We start from the raw sequence: 14,027 nt of genomic DNA, 5'->3' as shown, positions 1-14,027 counted from the left end.
GCTATGAATAGGTTCCGACTCGATGGCACCTGACAACAACAATGTACATACTGTTTGGAGTCTTGGTGTGGCTCTGTGGGTTAATGCGCCAGACTGCAAAGCCTTTTGAACTGCAAGGTCGGCGGTTCCAGCTCACCAGCTGCTCCTTGGAAACCATGTATAGGGTCACTATGGGTCGGAATCGTTTTGACAGCACTTAACAACAACAACATACATACTGTTTGCTTTCCTTGCTGATTTTATTGCCTTGCCTCTTTGTAAATTATAGCTGAGTCCACATAAAGAGTCCTGTGGAAAACCACTGGAGTCTTCCAACCTGCCTCCGGCAGGTGACCAATTACCCATTTGTGAGCCTCCCACACTCCACGTAGCCTATTCACCATGAAGAATGGGCATGGGGTGCTCAGGTACTAATAACTATGATGGTACTCCAAGACTGCCTATCAGGACACATAATGGGTTGATGGAATCCTAGGGTGCAACCACCAGAGGCATCTCAGATAACAGACATGGCAGGCTACTTCTGAAAAACCAGACATTGAAAACCCTACAGAGCACAGTTCTTTTCTGACACACATGGAACTACCATGAGTCAGAAATGCCTATAAGGCAACTGGTATAACAGAGATGTGTTTCAAGTTCTCTGATTCTTTGAGTACCAGCTGGTGATTGTGTCTAAAAGTGCTGTCCAGGATGAATTAGCCCCAAATATTCAACCTTATGAATTGAATGGGCCTAAATAATTAAAAGAAATCATTAAAACAATGGACACCAAGGGAAATCTTCAGAGTTAGCTGTGTTTGAGATAGGTCAGAAGAAACTTCTGGAAAGGAGGGCTGAGAGGGTATTCTGAGAAGGAAGAGTTTTATGCAGGAAGTCTGAGAGCCTTAGAGAGTCTTTGAAACAAGTTAGGGGTCTATGTGACTAGAGGTTGGAGGGAAGAAACAGAAAAGAGAGAGGGAAAGCTCTGAAGGACCTCCAGGCTGCCCTCAGGAATTAAGACCCAATCTCTTGGGTGATTGGGAACTATGGGGATTTTAAGCAGAAAGAGCTCACTGCATTGATTTATTTAAGTCTTGGTTGTGGTTCTTTGGTTTTTATATTTCACCTCAATCTAAATATGGAAATGATAGTGGTGGTGGTTATGTGTCGTGGAGTTGATTCCAACTCATAAGTAACCCTGTATAGAGATTCTGAGGCATTAAATCTTTACAGGAGCAGAAAGCCCCATCTTTCTCTCAAGGAACGGATGATAGATTCGAACTACAGACTTGTGCTTAGGAGCCCAATTCATAATCTACTGTGCTATCGGAGCTCCTTTAATATGGAATATCTTTAAGTAATTCCATAAAATATAGTTTTTAAAAGGAATTGATGGAATTTCTTCTTCACCTCTCTTTGGAAAAGGAACTGTCTGAGGAAAGGATTCTGAGTGTGTGTGTGTGTACATGTATTTAAGATATAGTTAAGTTTGTAAGAAAATGTAACGAAATGAAAATAATTTCTGTGTTAAACGTTGTATCTCTTATAGAATGTTTCAAAATTGATTCAACAATGAAAGTTTAATTATCTTGTTAAATAATTACAAGATAGTAATTATTTATTGAATGGTTCTAATATTCCAGACATGGTTCTAAGCCGTTACAGGCATTCACTCATTTAATCCTTAAATCAACCCCTTAAAGAGCTACTACTTTTATCTATCCACCACAGAAAATTACTTGATTGTGGTTCCACAGCCAGGGAGTCGAGGAGCCAGGAAGAAACCCAAGCAGTCTATTCCCAAAGTCCTCACATCTAACCACTAAATTACACAACACTACATACAGGATCACTTAGAGTCAGAACCTACTGGACAGCACTTAACAATACCATCAACAACATTGTTAAATAAACAGAATGTGTGTGTCTGTGTGTGGGGTGACAGGAAATTTCATTTGTCAATATTTAAGCGTGTCCAGTCACTCAAGACATTAGCAAAGCACCAGGAATTGACAGAAATGTTTCAACAAACTGATGCAACAGTAAAATCACTCATTAGTCTATGCCAAAAAAGTTGGAAGACAGCTACCTAGCCAGTCAACTGGAGGAGACCTGTGTTTGTGTCCATTTCAAAAAAAGTGGTCCAACAGAATGTGGAAATGATCAAGCATTATAATCAATATCACATGCAAGTAAAATTTTGCTGAAGACAATTCAAAAACTGTTTCAGCAGTACATTGACAGGGAGCTGACAGAAAAGAGGACATGGAACAAGGGATATCATCAGATGAATCTTGGCTGATTGCAGAGAAAACCAGAAAGATCTTTATGCGCACAAGTGTGTATTTGACTATGCAAAAGTGTTTGACTGTTTGGATCATAACAAACTATGACTAATATTGTGACAAATCAGAATTCTAGAACACATAATTGTTCTCATGGGAAACCTGTACATAGAACTAGAAACAGTTGTTCTAACAGAGCAAGGAGATATACTGGATGTTTTACAATCAGGAAAGGTTTGTGCCAGGGTTGTATCCTTTCACCACACTTTTCCAATCTGTTTGTTGAGCATTAACGGAGAAGCTGGAATTACCGGAAGGCACAGCATCAGGATTGGAGGAAGGCTCTTGAAAACCTGCAATACACAGATGACACAACCTTGCTTACTTAAAAATGAAGAGGACTTGAAGCACTTGCTGATGAAGATCAAAGAATACAGTCTTCAGTATGGATTACCCCTCAATGTAAAAAACAGGAAATCCTCACAACTAGACCAATAAATAACATCATGAGAAAGAAAGAAAAGATTGAAATTGTCATATGCAGTTTTTCTTGGCTCTGTGATCAAAGTTCATGGAAGCGGCAGTCGAGAAATCAAAGGACATATGTGAAAGTTGAACAATTAATAAGGAAGACTGGAGAAGAATTGATGCATTTGAATTATGGTGTTGCTGAAGAATATTGAAAGTACCGTGGACTACTAGAAGAACAAACCAATCTGTTTTAAAAGAAATATAGCCAGAATGCTCCTTAAAAACAAGCATGACGAGACTTCATCTTTATAGTTTGTACAGAACAATTGTGAGACTGGCACAGGACTGGGCATTGTTGTGTTCTGTTGTGTGTAGGGTTGCTGTGAGTTGGAAATGACTCAGTAGCACCGAACAACAGGAACAACAATCACAGAAGTTTAAGACATGTTGTAATCAACTTCACCATGACTGTGTCATAAGTAAAGTGAGTAGCAGATTATTTTTTACTTCAAGGACACAGGCAGCCAATAGGATTTGGATTAAGGTTATCCATTCAAAATTCATCTATGTTTTGTGGTAAAACTGCTAATTCACCAAAGGGAACGTAATCTTTTAAGTCCTCTAACTGATTAATTGGTACTGTTGTTTTGACTAACAGGAGCTCTCGGGGTGCTGCGGTAAAGCACTTGTCTGCTAATCAAAAGGTCAGTCATTCAAACCCACCAGTAGTTCACAGGACAAATATGTCACAGTCTGCTTCCATAAGCTTCGTTGTTGTTAAGTGCTGTCAAGTTGGTTCCGATTCATAGTGACCCTGTGTAGGGTTTACAAGCAGTGGCTGGTGAGCTTGAACTTCCAACCTCAGGGTTCAGACTGACCTTACAGTCTAGTGCATTAATCTACAGTGCCATACCAGGACTCCTCATACACTTTACAGCCTTGGAAACCCTCTGAGACAGTTTTCCTAAGTCCTATATAGAATCACTGTGAGTCTGAATGAACTCAAAGGCGGTAGATTCGGTTTGGGGGTTATTTTGTTTTTAATAATTTTATTGTTTTTCACAATGATCAAAGTAATGTGGGTTCACATAAGAGGAATTTTATATATGCAAAAACAGGGGAAAACACTAATAATTCCACTGTTCAGAAATACACATTGTTGTCATTGGCATCATTTGTGTTAAGTATTGTAATTCATTTATTTTATTTTTTTCTGACTATGTAAATTAGCACCATCCTTTGGTTGGACCATCATTTCACTTACTTTGTCTTAATTTCTGTTTGGTTTGGACTCAGGTATGATAAACTCAGGTATGAATGATCTGAGGACCAGAACATGAGGAAGTCTGTTGCACTGTGATTTGTGATTCCCTATTTGCAGAAGAGCTGCTATTGACTTGGAGGAAGAGTCCTTTTACATCCCTCCAGTATTCTGCTTTCCGACCATGGAGTATAAATGTTAAAGACCCCAAGTAGCAAGCACACCGTACACTTCATATCTTCTAGTTGCTGAGATACCTAGTGGGTTATTTTCAGTTCTCCTGACTGCATGTCTCTGATTCACCAGTGATAAAAATACTGAACAAAAGACAGAAATGAGAAAAAGATGCTAGTATCACAGAAATGATATTTTTCTCTGGGAAAATCCTTGAAATCCTGATAATTCCCTTTTGTCATGATATATGGAGTAATATGTGTGTGTGGTTGGTTTTTTTTTTTTTTTTCAACCATTAATGTTGTTATCTAATATCAGTAATGGGTTGAGAGCAGTTTATTTGTATTTATTTTGAAATGACAATGCTGAGAGAAAAAATAGTGTTCTCTTTAACTTCTACCCCTGCAGTAAGGTCTAAAGTAGGATGCTGTCATAATTTGCATTATTTCACTTATTTCATATTAATTTCTGTTTGTTTTGGACTCAGGTATTGAGAAGTGACTGAATTGGATTCCTGAGTCTATATCTGAGTCTATACTCTGTGCAGACCCTTTCTCCTGATTTTAACCACATCATCTGTGATCCCTTAGTCCTCCCCTTCATACACATCCTGCATAATGAATTTGATGCCTTTGAATACATAGCCATCCTCCTAAAATTTTCCAATTTGTTATGTACTTATGTGCGTGTATGTCATATTTGTTTTCAAGTTTAGATTCAACTTAAATACAAGTACATTTTAATACAAATACAATTTAAATAGGAGTACAGAATTTACGTTTGTTTTTTAATTTAAATTTTTTTTATTTAAAAAAAATCATTTCCTTTGTTTTAAAAGAGAATTTCCTTTAGCCAATCTTTTTTTTTTTAATTCCTGTTACAATTTTCAGTACTAAAATTTTGATTTGAGTCTCCTTTATGTCTTCTTCTCTTGCTTTGTTGCAACTTTCTAGGTGCTCATTTGTTTCAAGCATGTTGGCCATCACTTAGTGAAGCGTTTTAATGGGAAGACCTTAAAGTGTTTGTCAGATAATTTCAACATGGCTGTCATCTTGGCCTTGGCTTCTGTCTGTCTTTATTAAGCCCGGTTGAGATCTTCCTGGTGCTCAGCATAAGACTGTTTTTTCAGTTGAAAGTTGGACATTTTTGTATTACTACAAGAGTCTCTCTCTGGGTCTTATTTAAATCTTCAGTTTCAGCTGTGTCTTCTGCCATTGTCCCAACAGATGCTCCACTGGTCTCTTAGTGCCAGGTGGAGGTAGAAAGCTAGGCTCCTCACTTGTGCCCTGTTGGCACCTGGGCTGTTGCTCCTTCTTATGGCCTGGTGGGAGAGGGCTAGCCTCCCCATGTGTCTTTGTGACACTTGGAAAGAGGTGGGAGGAGGGGCAAGCGGTGCAGTCTTTGTTACCAGTCTCCACCCAAGTGAAGGTATGGGGCACCTCTTAAAACTTTAGTTATTGTTATTGTTAAGTGCTATTGAGTCGATTCTGACTCATAGAGACCCCGAATAGGATTTCCAATGAAAAGCTGGTGGGTTTGAACCACTGACCTTGTGGTTAACAGTCCAGTGCTTACACTACAGCACCACACCAGGACTACCTTACAAGAGGATTCCGGGTTCCCTTTTCAGCCTTTGCTGGTGTGGGTGGTCATGGATTATAGTTTTTACTTTTTGATTTGGTAGTGTTTAACTGGAGTAGAGCAGTTAATGTCTAGAAATTTTGTCTTGGTAGCCTGCTCCCTTGACTACTGAGACGTTAGATGTTAGTTAGTCAATAAAATTACAGTAGAATCCATAAATGTCTTCTTCATTTGAGGTTTCAAAAGTTTTGTAGGGACTTCTTTTGTTCATTTTCTTCTTCATCTCCAAATCTGAGATATCATCGCTGGTATTAGGTGCTGTCGACTCATGACCGTATAGAATAGAGTAGAACTGCAGCATAGGGTTTCCAAGGTTGTAAATCTTTATGGAAACAGGCAGCCACATCTTTTTCCTATGGAGTGGCTGGTGGGTTCAAACTGCTGACCTTTCAGTTAGCAGCTGAGCACTTAACCACTGTGCCACCAGGAACATAACAAAACCCCTGAGAACTCACATGTGTGCTATTCCTTGGGTCCCAGGGTACCTAGGAAATGTTCCTTCTTTCCATATTTCAGCATCTTCATACGTGTGTGTTTTATGTAATTTCTAGAGTTTCTTCTTATACCTGGTAGAAAGAATAGATAAAAGAATGTCTACTCCTTCCTGGCAGCAAAAATGTTGTTGTTGTTGTCAGGTGCCATCGAGTCGGAACCGACTCATAGCGACCCCATGAACAACAGAATGAAACAATGTCCGATCCTGGGCCAACCTCACTACCACTGCCACACTTGAGTCCATCAATGATGCCATCTGGCTGATCCATCTCGTTGGGGGTCTTCCTCTTTTTCTCCGACCCTCCACCCTACCCAGCATGACATCTTTCTCCAATGATTGTTTCCTCTGGACAATATGTCCAAAGTAGGAGAGACGAAGCTTAGCCATCCTGGCCTCCAAGGTGCACTCTGGCTGCACTTCTTCCAAAACAGATCTATTGGTTCTTTTGGCAGTCCATGGCACTTTCAGTATTCTCCTCCAACACCACAACTCAAAGGCATCAATTCTTCTACGGTCTTTCTTATTCACTGTCCAGCTTTCGCATCCATATGAGGCTATTGAAAACACAATGGCCTGGGTCAGGCGCACCTTAGTCCTCAAGCTGACATCTCTGCTCTTCAATACTTTAAAAAGTTCCTGTGCAGCAGATTTCTGAACCACACGGTTTGGCACCTGGAGGCATGTACTCACTGTTGTCTTCTGCTGTTGTTAGATGCCATCAGTGACCCAGTGTGACAGACTTGAACTGTGTCATAGTGTTTTCTAGGCTATAATTTTTACAGGAGCAGATCTTTCTCCCCTTGGAGCTGTTGAGTTGTAAAACCTAACAGTGTTTAAAGGAGTAGGAAGTAGAGCATTATTTCTTCCAGAAGTAACCTGAATGGTGGTGGTGGTTATGGGCCATCAAGTCAATTCCGACTCATAGCAGCCCTGTATAGGGCTTCCGAGACTAAGCTTTATGGGAGCGACTGGTAGATTCAAAGTACAGACCTTTTGGTTAGCAGCCCAGCTCATAATTCACTACCTCCCAGGGCTCCTTACTTAACCTGGGCAGAGGGGAGGAAATAGCAGTGAAGGTTTTCGTAGGCAGCTAGAAGCAAGTATGAATATCAGGCTGAAATGCGCCTTCCTTTAGAAATGAGAAACCCAAGGTGGGCTTAACCAAGGCATCCAGCTCTTCCTCCCTTTATAATTAAAACAAACAAACAAACAAAAACAAAAAACAAAACTCTGCTTCATCCATGCAAGACCAATTAAGCTGTTAGAGAATTCTGCTCTAGGGAAGGAAATGGCAGAAATTGCTCTTTCCACTTCCTTTGAACCCCTCTGAGCCATAATTTCTTCATCCCATCTCCTTTTATGATTGTTGTGGGAATTAAATGATATGCCTGGTAGAGTTCCCAGGATAATGTGTGCTCATGATAGGTGCCCCGTTGCCTGGGTTGGCAGAATCTTCCCCCCTCTTTGCTCCACGTTTCACACAGAATACTGTGTACTGGTGCATGATTTGCCTCAACTCCATGGTTCTAACCACCCTCACAGAAAACTCCAAAGACCATGCTTTTTTAATGTTAGTAGTATGCAGTCAAAAGTTGCAGTAGAATCCATAAGTGTCTTCATTTGAGGTTTCAAAAGTTTTGTAAAGATTGCATTTGGATATTTTTGGGATAAATGTCACATAACAGTAAATCATGGAAGTTTTGAGTTCTAGTTGAGATTAACTAGAAGTGATACTTTCATAGAATGCTATATCTGTAGGATCCTTAGATATTATCTTGTTTAAGATATATATGTTTTCCATTTTAGTTGATCTTGTCAGATTAATTTTCAGAAAGTTATTGCCATTTATACTCCTACCAACCTGGGAATTCCACCATGAGTGTGAAAATTGGGATCTCAAGAGGACAGAGCATGTAGCATTATTTTAAGCAGTGGGAGCAGGGTGGCTCCATACAATAAGCGCTAGACTATAAACCACAAGGTCTGAGGTTCAAGCTTGTCAGCTGTGCTGCAGGAGAAAATCTTGGAAACCCTATTCAGGGTCACTGTGAGTCAGAACCAGCTCAATGGAACTTAACAACAACAACAGCATTTGCTGTTGTTGTTGTTGTTATGTGCTGTCAAGTTGATTCCAACTGATAGTGACCCTGTATAGGGTTTCTGAGGAGCAGCTGGTGGGTTTGAACTGCCAACCTATGGTTCACAGTCCAGTGCTGATCCTGTAGCGAAAAACCAGGAGTCTACATTTCCTATAATGATTTTTTAATGGTAAACTTTGGTAAATAATGCTGGATTAAATTTTAATGTCTTTATAATTTTTTTGTGGAAAAATATATATAATGAAATGTTGCCATTTTGACCTTTTAAAAATAGTAGTCAGTTCAGTGGCATTTATCACACCATGTTTTATGTACAACCAACACCACAGTTCGTTTTTAAAAATTTTTCATCCTCTCAAACTCAGTGTACCTTAAATGATAGTCCCCATTCTCACCTCTCCTCGACCCCCACTTCCTGATACACTGATATACTTTTTTCTCTAAGATTTGCCTGGTGCAGATAATTTTTTCATATAAATGGGACCATAGATCATAATGATGTCTGCCCCATTATGTCTCACATATATCATTTAACACTGGATTATTTTTAAAGTAAGGTGGGATATAGGAGTACAACCAAAGACTTTTCAGGTTGGCAAAGGAACATTTCATTTCTCATCTGGAGGTTTGTGGAGGCAAATCTCTGAACTCCTTCTTGTGACAAAGGTAATTATCTCTTCAATGAAAGGTTGCGTGGCCCTCCTTGTGAGCCCTTCATGATCTCAGATGGTGGAACTCCTCATTCCCCACCGAAGAGAAGGATTTGACAGCTTGCTCACCTAACTGATCTCAGAGGTGATTTTGTTTTGTTTTTGCTTCTTTCAGGAACAAAATGTTCTGTTCCTGTGGTCCTTACAGACTCACAGCCTTTACTTTCTGGACCACAGAGAACAGTGCCAAGATGGGTCTTATTAAGCATTGTGACCCGTCTCATTTCTGCATTTTCACTGTCCTGACTTATACACTGTTCCTGCTGTGGTCCTGTGGGATAATACACTAGAACACAAGGTTTGAACTACAAGGTCAGCAGTTCAAGCTCACCAGCTGCTCCTCAGAAACACGACACAGGGTCACTGTGAATCAGAATTGACTCAACAGCACTTAACAACAACAACAACGAAGAGTTCCAAGGAGTCCTGGTGTGACACTGTAGGATAAGCACTGGACCATAGGTTGGTTTGAACACAAGGTTGGTGGTTCAAACTCATTAGCTGTTCCTCGGAAACCCCAAACAGAATTGCTATGGGTTGGAACTGACTTGATGGCATTTAACAACAAAAGAGTCATGGTGTGGTGCTGTAGGATAAACATTGTACTGCTCACTGCAAAGTTGGTGGTTCAAACTCACCAGCCACTCCTCGGAAGCCCTTTACGAGGTCAGTATGAGTCTGAACTGACTCAACGGCATTTAATAATAACAGCAATATGTCTGTAAGGAGCCTTGGTGGCACAGTGGACTAAGTGTTGGACTGCTAATTCAAGGTTGGTGGTTCAAACCACCAACCACTCCATGGGAGGCTGTCTGCTCCCTGAAAGACTTAATGTCTCAGAAGCCCAAGGAGCAGTTCTATTCTGTCCCATAGGGTCGTCATGAATTAGGGTTTTAAGATGTCTGCTGCTCTGCAGTTGTCATGTGATACTGTTGTCATGGTTTCAGGGCTGCATGGATGGGCATGCGTGGTGACTGCTCACAGGCAGAATGTCTCCAGAGTTGGAATCATAAGGAGGAAGTTGAAGTAACGGCACGGCAGCCTCAGTCTGTGAGGAGCAGCGAGGAAAGGGTACCACTCCAGTGGCGAGAACTGGGTTCTTGTACCAGGCAGAGCTTTCTAGCCTTATGACCAGGGACAGTTCAGCTTTTTGACCATCAGATGCCCCTTCTGTGGAATAGGGAAAATGCTATCTCTAGTGTCTTCCCCACCAGGTGCTAGGGATGGATTGAGATGTGTGTGACAGTACTTGCAAAACTGTAAACCCATATGCTAAGTCGGGGCGGCTGTTAGACTGTAAGTCTTCTTACAGCTTTCTTTCCTAGCACCACCCCAGTTTGATTGTACGTTCCCCAGGTACGATTACCTGTCTCCCATGGGGGGCAGGGACTGCGTCTTGTTTGCACCACTCTGTAACCAGCATCAACCGCAGTACTTAACAAGTGAATGAATGAATGCCTGAAACAACAGAAAGCTACTTTTCCCTCACTTTGTGACTTTCTAGAATTCATGGAAACATTTCATTTTCATAATGGTACTAACGGTGACCTCAGTGTACTGACTCTTCATTCTGTGCCAGAAACCCTGCTATACTTTATGTCATTAGTCTGTAGGGTAAGCACCGGAATGCTAATTGCAAGGTTCAAACCCACCTGCCACTCCTCCCTATACAGGGTCACTACTGACTCGAGTGCACTTAGCAACAATATACTAATGAATTATTACATAATAATAATTATTGTTACATTGCATACATTCATATTAATTTACATAATCCTTACACTAGCCCCATGAGACGGGTTCTGAACAACCCTCTCATTTTACAGTTGATGAAAGCAAGACTTAGAGGAGTGAAGGAATCTATACAAGGACTCACAGCTAGTAAGTGTCAGAATTGGGATGCAAACCCAGGTCTTTGTTCCCTAGCCCAAACTTTTCAACCTCATATTCTATTTCCTATTATTGTTCTGTTGGCCAGTGTTGTTGTTGTTAAGGGCCATCAAGTCAGTTCCGACCCATAGCCACCCTGTGTAGGGTTTCTGAGGACCAGCTGGTGAGCTTGAACCTCCAACCTTATGGTTCAAACCGACTGTACAGTCCAACGCATTAGCCCACAGCACTATACCAAGACTCCTTGCAGTCGTCTCCTTTCCTATCGTTTTGTGTTCCATCACATGAGATCGTTGCAATCTCTCCAGAAGCTTCTCTTTCATACAGTATATTATTAGTATTGTGCCGGTTGATGTTCCCATCTGTTGTTTTTTTTTTTTTTTCAAGTGCAGTTAAGCAGACTCAGATTCTACTGCATCTTCACAATTGTTTTTCTGTCCATCAGCCTTTTCTTTTGAAATTCATCATCCTGAATTATTATTTTAACAAATACCTATTAACTGTGCTTTAAGTTCTTCATATGTCAAACTCATTGGTCCTTCAAACAACGCAGTACTATTTTTATCCTTATTTTATACATGAGAAAAGTGAGGCACAGAAGTTAAATTGCCCAAGTTCCACAGGCGGAATCAACGGAGCCAGGATTCAAATCCAAGCAGTCTAGCTCTAGAATCCTTGATCTTAATTCGTGGTTTGCTACTTGACTTCAGCCTCTGTCCAATCAAAGACTTTGGTAGCTACATGTTTGTTAATTGCAAGACAGTCTGATCTTTTGCTTTGGCAATTCGAGCCCATCAGAATTGCTCCCCAACTTACTTTATCTCTCTTCATCTCTAGGAAAACAGTCTCAAGGCACCTTACATCCAGTTTGCTCTGTAAAATTTTCTGAAAGGGCGATAGAACAGCAGAGAAATCATTGTCTACTCTTTAAGAAAGGATATCTTTCTACTAGATATGGAGTATTTGCTTGTTAGTTTAAAAACAGCAAGCAGTACAGAGTCGCTATGAGTCGGAACCGACTCGACGGCATTTAACAAATAACAGTAACAAATGTAATGTACCAAGACATTTTTTATTGTGATTTTGGACATAACTTTATACAATAAACTTTGCATTCCACTTGAAGTAGTGAAAATATCTTGTTCCACGATACCAAAAGCACCAGTAAAACTAGTAAAGAGACAGAACTAAAGGAATATCCTTTCTTCCAGAACCCTTGTGTGTTCTTCCCACGTTGAAGTTGCCAGAATATCACATAAAGTAAAGTTAGAGGCCTTATGTGCTGGCTGTTAAGTGGAGAGCTGATTGTGTGGGAAGAGCCTGATTATAGTCATTACCGACGAGGACATATTCTCTACCTCTGGTTTTGTTTCAACCTCCACATTCTTATGGAGAAAAGCGCTGAACAAGTAACTTGTACAATATGTGTGCTGTCGTTCTTTAAGTACCAGATTAAGGATTTTAAGGTAACACTGCACTTCTCTGGACTCAAGCTAGTGTTTACTGGAAGCAGCATCAAAAGTTAGGGGCTCCAGATATGGAAGGGAGGTGACTATCCTTTGAGACCGTCCAGTTGGCTTCACACATGTAATGATCCCAGTTGATGTTCTCCAGAACAGTGGAGAACAGTTCTGATACCAGTGGTCAGTAATATGTAAAATGAAATGAGTGTGGAGAGAGGGACTTCAGGAGAGAAAGACATTCAATCTCCCAAATATGGGCTTTCAGTTTGCCATTGGGAGTAGTTTATAGTAGATCTCTGAAGTTCATTCCAAACCAGAGTGCTAATGTTGTTAAGGGCCATTGTATCATTCAGCTTATAGTGAGTGACCCAGTTTATTGGAGTCCTGTGTGGCACTGTAGGATAAACACTAGACTACTAACCACAAGATCAGTGGTTCAAACCCACTCTTTGGAAACCCTATACAGGGTTGCTGAGTTTAAACCAACTCAATGGCTCATAACAACAACAACAACAACAACAACAACAACAACGTAGTTTCCAAGGCTGTAAATCTTTGCTGGAGCAGAAAGTCTCATCTTTCTTACACGGAACAGCTGGTAGGGTAGAGTATAAAATTAATGCCCAAATTCTTCATCTTGATGTTTGAAACCATTCATAACCTAGCTACCTCTTACATAACTTTATGCATTTTCTGCCCAATATCCTCTCCTTCCTGGCGAGCTCATTTTTACTTCTCAGCCTTCTCTCCTGCTTCTCCCCTCAAAGCAGCCTCTCTGCACCCCAGCCCTGCCCCTTCCCTCCCCCACACAACATGGCCTTGTCTGTATATGGTCCTCTTCCTTTTCTTAATCCAAGTTCTGCCCAAGAAGATTTACTATGTTCATTTTACTAGCAAAGCTTTCCCTGATAACTTAAGTATCTCTTTACATCTCCCTTCTTTGAATTCTACTTCTGTACTATGAAATGCATCACTTTTTTAAAAAATGTTTTATTGTGAATTCTGTGATAGTTTACATGGGAGAACATTAATTTTACATTCATCCTATCATATATCATTTCATTGTTATGGTTACAATCCCCTCCATGCATCATCAACCAACCAAAGGGTATACACTACAAGCCTGCCCCCCTACCCCCAGTCATCAGCACACAGCCCCTCTCCCTCTCTGTGCCTAAAGTCCCCAACAGCTCCATCTCTCCACGTCATCATCTCTGCCTCCATCTCTGGCATCACTGCTTCTCTGGGTAGGGTCCTACTCCCCGCTCTTCTCCTTTGATGGTCACAGGGACCTCCGCTCCTAGGCTGAAAAGTTAACCACTCCCTTCCTTGCTACAAAATGTCTACCTTTACATTTCCAACCCTCACAAGCAGTCCTGATAACAATTATTCACTATTGTATCACAAGAAATCCATCTGCATTTCATTTCATCAGCCCTGCCTAGACGATTGCATACTACTCAGTGGAGATTCTACCTTCCTTCACACCCTCTGAATCTAGGTTCCCTCTTGAAAGTTGGTAAGCCAGTCACTTCTTGCCTTTGTAGTCCTCCCC

The 14,027-nt window shown here is 40.8% G+C and overlaps 1 protein-coding gene across 1 annotated transcript in view; it reads left to right on the top strand.

The window, feature by feature from the left end:
* The window catches only part of CAMK1D (calcium/calmodulin-dependent protein kinase ID), a 656,520-nt gene that overhangs the window by 350,969 nt on the left and 291,524 nt on the right, over positions 1–14,027 (top strand). The window lies entirely within an intron of this gene.

Source organism: Chrysochloris asiatica, unplaced genomic scaffold, assembly GCF_000296735.1.
Source record: "Chrysochloris asiatica unplaced genomic scaffold, ChrAsi1.0 scaffold00226, whole genome shotgun sequence".
Classification (NCBI taxonomy): domain Eukaryota; kingdom Metazoa; phylum Chordata; class Mammalia; order Afrosoricida; family Chrysochloridae; genus Chrysochloris; species Chrysochloris asiatica.
The sequence above is the reverse complement of the archived record's forward strand: the minus strand, read 5'-3'. Positions and strand labels throughout refer to the sequence as shown.